General features: G+C 36.2%; 1 long non-coding RNA gene across 1 annotated transcript; it reads left to right on the top strand.

The window, feature by feature from the left end:
• Positions 1 to 1,429: 1,429 nt before the first annotated feature.
• LOC139946826 (uncharacterized) lies at positions 1,430 to 6,563 on the top strand. Its single transcript, XR_011787287.1, has 3 exons — positions 1,430 to 1,543; positions 4,055 to 4,214; positions 5,642 to 6,563. It is a non-coding gene; the product is annotated as an uncharacterized lncRNA (long non-coding RNA).
• Positions 6,564 to 6,822: the final 259 nt, after the last annotated feature.

Raw genomic sequence — 6,822 nt, 5'->3', positions numbered from 1 at the left:
CTTGATTTCGAGACCTCGAGTTCTAAATCTGAGGTCTCGAAATCAAAATGTGGAAAAATACTTCTTTCTTGAAAACTACGTCACTTCAGAGGGAGCCGTTTCTCACAATGTTTTATACTATCAACAGCTCCCCATTACTTGTTACCAAGTAAGGTTTTATGCTAATAATTATCAATAGTGTCCATCCACTGCCTTTAAAGGACTGTAGCTTTACATTTATTTTGTGTAATAACTTTGCATCTCAATCTACTGTGCTTTCTGATAAATTAAAAATGAGAATTTTATTTCGAATGATCAGTTATTTCATGTTCACCTGAAGTTAAAGAAATGAATATGTTAATTAGATAGCATTAAGGTTACATCTAAGACAAAAGAACTAAATTGTGTATCTGCTGAGCGGGCAAATATTAAACTAAACTACTGATGGCTAAGATGTTTAGTGGGCTTCACTTTATCATTGATGTCCGCAGCAGTTTTATTTGACTATTTATTAGAACTATTCCTGACTGCTATTTCAACACTATAGTTAAGGTAAAAGAGGTGAAGGGGGTCATTCGAAAAGCACATAGGTCAATGTTCTATGCTTTCTTTAGTCGTAAATTACCTTTTTAAACTAACCAGCATTTTTACAAGTGTTTTGCACTAAATTTGTTTCGGCTGAGCAAACTGATTGGAACTGGAATACAGATGCCTAAAATGTTCCAGTTTCTTCACTTCAGATTTGATGAAGTGAATCCTTAAACAACAGTGTAGGCTTTCCCAGGGCCTGCAAGAGTCTCATGCATACAACTGTTCCTTCTGAATTACATTTGTACATCTTGTACAAACTGAACAACTATGGCCTGCTCTTATGTAGCTTAACTTGCCTGATGTTAGGGTATATTGTCTGTAACGGTAGCTATGCCTGCTGTAATCAGGGCCCAATTTCATAAAGCTCTTAAGCAGAAAATACTGCTTGACAAATTTCTTTGCTAAGCAAACATTGATTGTGGCTCTAGTCACAACAATGTAAATCTAACATACTTTGGGCTGGAAACCTATTTCTGTTAAAGCAATATTTTTCTGTGCTAAGCAAGTTTTTACAGGCTGCATGTTATTTTGTACTTATTTCATAAGTGTGGTTGCAGCTGCTCAATTTATTTCAAATATCTACCAAAAAACACAGTAAAAATTTACAATCTTGATTTTTTTCTGAAACTGATCAGCAGTTACTATAGCAAGTTGTGATCAAAAAATATATGTAGGCCCTACATCTCTATATAGACCTATCTTACAAACTACTTTAAAGCATTTCTTTCTATCTTTTCAGGACTGCAATGAAAAAAGTGAGATTTCTTTGCTATGTATATCAGGATTGGGTTGTATGAAGTCCCATGAACTGCAGCTATTCCTATACTACAAATTCTTGTACAGGATGGACCTTCAGTACTTGAGTGTAACTGATGAACTAATGAGTGATTTTAACCATCATCCAGCATGGTATCTACACTCCTATGATGACTAGTACAGCTCTTGGACTATTCCTCGTACCTTCTTCTACAAGGTAAATATACCTACTTGGTTTATTTAGACAATCTAAAAAAGTGACTATAAATGTCTGGGCCTACATCTATTATTCAAAATCAGGTCTTAGTCCTAGAGCTAGTTGTATGCATGAATATTGGATAGACTGTATACACCACTGGTTTAAAATAATAAGTAGTGACAGAGCTGGAATCCTATGGGTAATTACATCCAAGCATTTGGCTTAAACTACCACCTGTGAACAAACTACCACCTGTGAACTTATACTCAAAATAGAGTGTTAGTTTAAAATATCATCAATTTGTTTTCCAGCTCATCCATAAGATTATTGAACTTGATGCAAATTTCTACTGTAGGTCCCTACTGATTCAAATCATCTTCAAACATTCGTTTATGTCTTTCTGACCTGTATTTCAAAGTGTCACCCACAATTTGAAGTGGAGCACAGGATCCAGTGATCAAGTTCATTGTTAAAACTGACTTGTGTTTAATTTACTCATTGTTTGGGTCTAGTAGACTAGTTTACTCTGGACACTTTTACAGGTTTGCCTTTACATACACTATTTAGTTGTTATTTAGTTTAAATGCATTCCTTAAAAGTAAAATAAGATAAATGCATGTCATTTTCCAAGGATGTTCCACAGCTAACAAAAATTGCTTCAATGACATAAAATGTGTCTCTTTATTCTCTCAACCTTTTGATGATATTGTTTCCTACTTCACTAAGTTTCACTACTCAACTTAAAACCAGTGGTGTATACAGCCCTAATAATACATGGAGCTTATTGATAGTCTTCAATCAAACACTATTGACCTATCACCATTCATTATATGATAGCCAATAACAGTGCACTATGCACATTGTATGATCAACGTGATCTACAATACTGGAACGTGATAGCATATCTCATACATACAAGATGTATGTATTTATTCATGTACATACTTGACGTTGACGTACAATATGCCTTATTAAGTACCCATGACAATGAGATGTTCTACATGTAGAACAAACGTGATTCTCGCTCATGTGCAATATGTGCTCTCGTTTTTTGTGTGTTCATCCAAACAAGAAATGAGCAATTTTCCTGTCTTACCACTTTCCTATAGTAGTACATGTAGACAAAACATGATGCAAAACTCATTCAATATGTGTTTCTTTGTTCATGTACATTTCCCCAATATTCTTTGATGAATAACTACACCAAAAAGCAAGCTGTATGTACATGAATCTTGAATCTACTACCTGAAAGTGCTGGTTTTAACTTGCTATCACTTATTTGTCCTAGATATGGCCGAGTTGTGAATGGCGACAGGTCAATTTTAACTACCTCGTTCCCATGGTAAAAACCACAGTATCTCACTATGGCATTGAACTATTGGGATGCCCAAGAACATTGGGAGTATAGTGATTGCTTTTGCTGATCAATCACTTTACCCAAATAAGGGCAGAAATCTGGGAGAAAACTAGATTACTGTAGTAGTCGGTGTAGCTTGTAAAATGAGGGTTGCCGACTGGCTTTAAAATCCATTCCCAACAGGGACTAGTGGTAGGGTAGTTTGTTGCTTATAGGGGCTAGTTGTAGGTAGTTTGTTGCCCAACAGGGGCTAGTTGCTGGTTTTACAAAGGGGCTACTAGCTAGTTGTTTGTTGCCCAACAGGGGCTGGTGGTAAGTGTTTTTGGTTGCCCAACAGGGGCTTGTGGTAAGTGTTTTTGGTTGCCCAATAGGGGCTGGTGGTAAGTGTTTTTGGTTGCCCAACAGGGGCTATTGGTAAGTGTTTTTGGTTGCCCAACAGGGGCTGGTGGTAAGTGTTTTTGGTTGCCCAACAGGGGCTATTGGTAAGTGTTTTTGGTTGCCCAACAGGGGCTGGTGGTAATTGTTTTTGGTTGCCCAACAGGGGCTGGTGGTAAGTGTTGCTTGTTTTCAAAGGGCTAGTTGTAGGTTGTTTGGTGCCCAATTTAGGCTAGTCCAATGGAGGAGGAAAACATCAGGGACTAAAAGTGATTGCCACATGTACCCATCCATTTTCCCAAAAGTGGGTCTTATGGGTGCATCCATAGTTTGTGTCTAATGAATGATCATGTTGCCCAAAAGGGGCAAGTGGTGGCACCTCTAAATCACTTTGCTTATGACGGCTATTGGTGATAGTGGAATGTAAACCAAACTGATTTTTGCTCAATTGAGGCTTTTGGTGGGTTCATAGAGGGCAACCTAGAGTCACATTGCCTAATTGGCTGTTATATTGGCCAGTTACATTTCTAGTTTGTATGTAAACTTGTAATTTTTTGACTATTGGTTGGGAACGAGGCTGGGCAATACCAAGCAGGGTTGAAGTAAAACATTGTCCTGAAAGTAATATTCACAATGTTGAAAGTTCCATAAATACAAAGCAAATACATTTTGCTTTACTGACAGATGTGTTCTAACAAGTGAGCACAATGTTGCATGATATTGATTTATATCATAGGGATTTGGTTCCCATAGAATGGTTAAGATCAGCAGTCCTGTGTTTGTATTTAATTATTCAGGACATCACATCACCATTTGTTTCTTCATTGTAAGTGCCAACTGGAGGGCAATAACTTACATTCGATTGCTACTGAGACAGACTAATGAGAATTGTTCAACGCCTCCAGAGCAAAGTTCACACTAGAGTGAAGTCACCTAGAGCATCACACCATAATGGAGGTAGGTGGATTTGTGAGACAAATATTTCTCCTCATACTCAAAGGTTACCTAAACTTTAACTAAACAGATTACTGCATTATTTTATCCCATGTGTACAAACGGAAAGTCAGGTTATTCTTGTTTATAATGTGAAGAACTTTCAGGACTATAATATAATCAGTTAAGGGACAAACCAGGCTTGGGGTTAAGAAAGTCAAGTATTACCAACAAGGCTGGTAATAAACATCGTTTCTAAATTGATTGAATGATTGACTGCATTAATTGCTTTTGTCAATCAAATAATGAGTGGATATTTTTGAATGTCAGACCAAGGGTTTTAAATTTCCTACTCACTTGGTAAGAATTTTGTTTTTAAGGGTGTTGGTTTCTTCAAAACCTTCAAGTGTTCTGCGCCTCTGATCATTTTGTATGTAAGGGGCGCATTATAAATTTTAAATATTATTATTATTATTAGTACCCCAAGCCTGAATTTAATATTTAAGGTTGCCTAGAATTAGCGAAATTCAATCAAGGCATTGACCATTCAAATAAAGAAACCTCTGCATGAGGTTTTTCTGTTCCACTAAAAGGACATAAAAGTGTCTTCAGTAGGTTCACAGCCTCGTTAAGCAAAGGGTTGGCCTAAACATATTTACTATGCTGCAACATTGTCTGCAACAATATGTATCTTAATCACAAGACCTGTGGCCATCTTGGTTTGTTGAGTGGTCCCTGCATTGACTGAGTTCAGGGATTTGTTTCGTCTTGAACAAACTTCCATATTCAAAGTACAGATCATTATGTATAACTGAATAAATTTTAGATATTGGTTGCAGGCACAGAGTAAATATCCTAGTGTTTTTTTTATTTCTATGGAAACACACAGGTTTAAGGACAATCTCTCTCTTTTTCACACCCTAGACATTGGTCAATGCCTTGATTGATATTCAACCCTAACATGCTTGGTATTGCCTTTGATTGAAGACTATCAGTGCATGGCTGAGGATGTATAGTTACAGTACATGAATTCTTACTTCAATTAAAGTTACCATGGACCTATCTAACAGGACTGGGACCCCTGTGTCGACACCACAGTTTTACCGGTCGATACTGAGGGACCCACCACATCGTCCCATGTACAGCCCTATAGTTTTTAGTATGGTGCTCTACCTAATAGCACGCCAGGCCATCCTTCTAATATCAGTTAAAAGAGTTTGGCACCCCATGTTTTCCCAGTGTTGGGATCTGTTCCACAGTTTGGCCAAGAACTACCATGATTTTACAGTTTGGCCAAGAACTACCATGATTTTACAGTTTGGCCAGGAACTACCATTTTTACAAGTTGGCCTGAAACTACCATGTTTATACATGTAGACCTGGCACAAACAATCTCTAGTACTTAAGTATTTTTACATTGAAAATACTTTTTCTGACTTGTTACATTTCAGCTCAAATACTGACATCTTTGGAGTTTCAAGTTAAAATAGTTCAAATGCCACTGAAATTGGATCATTATCAGAGGTAAGCAATTTTGATTTTTCTGATATTCAAGTCTATTAGAATCACACGGAGGCTCAAGTCTCCAATAGACTGGTGCCTTTCTCAATATGTGATTATTGTCATGGTGATTATTAACAAAATTCTTTAGGTATTTTTAAGCAGTGCATTGACATGCAGGATAGGATGAAACTCTTATTTGATGTTTGTTCTTCTTTTGATTTTTTTATCCTGCTTTAAAACAGTGAAATAGATTTCAGAATTGCCTGCAGGGCAGTTCTTTTTTTTTTTTTTTTCCATTCTCCAAACTTTTGTATCAACAGGTTTTTTTTCTGTTGCAAGGAATTGGTTTGCTTCATATAAAGATAGTGAGGAGTATCCAGTTGGATTTTAAGAATCCTTTTTTGAACATCATTTGGACATTTCTTTTTACAGAACCTACATTTGTCTCTTTAGTAAGAGGTCATTTGAACAAAGTTGAGTTTGGTGAAAATGTTTTTACATCAGTTCAGATATTACTCATTTTTATCGAGTATGGTTTTGTCTCTATAGGGTTTGTTTTTTAACAAACTGCGATTCGGCAGATTGTAGGCCCCCTACATGTTTTGATAGTCTACTTTTTTTTTTTTTTAAGAAGTAGCATTCTTTGGCGCTATTGGTGGAATGGCAACCTTTTCAACTCTAATTCTTGTTTGTTTAAACTTCCAGTTTTGTTATTTTGTTGTCCTAAGTTAAAGATTTTGCTGGGGAGACTTTGTGATTTTTGTTTGTTACCAAACAAAATTTCTGAAAAAAGTTCATTCATTCCACTTCATTTACTTGTATCTTATTCATTTGCTAGAGTAAATTAGGTTGGTTTTTATTCTGTGGATTTCCAGATTTTCTTCGAGATTTTAACTTACTCTTGAAAAGATTTTTATTTAACGTTTTTTTGCTTAAAAACATTTTTTTCTTCATTGATTGGAAAAGCCGTTGCTCACAGTTTGTGCTGATGAATTTGTTTTTCTAATTTGATAGACGTAGAATGGATTTATATTTTCTTCCAAAACGATTGACTATTGATATTTCTTATAATGCAAGGCAGAGAGTGGTTTAGATTGTGATCGTTCAACAAATGATTGGCTGGCTTAAA

The sequence above is a fragment of the Asterias amurensis genome, chromosome 14, assembly GCF_032118995.1.
Source record: "Asterias amurensis chromosome 14, ASM3211899v1".
NCBI lineage: Eukaryota > Metazoa > Echinodermata > Asteroidea > Forcipulatida > Asteriidae > Asterias > Asterias amurensis.
Note: the sequence above shows the minus strand (reverse complement) of the source record. Positions and strands in the feature narration are given on the sequence as shown.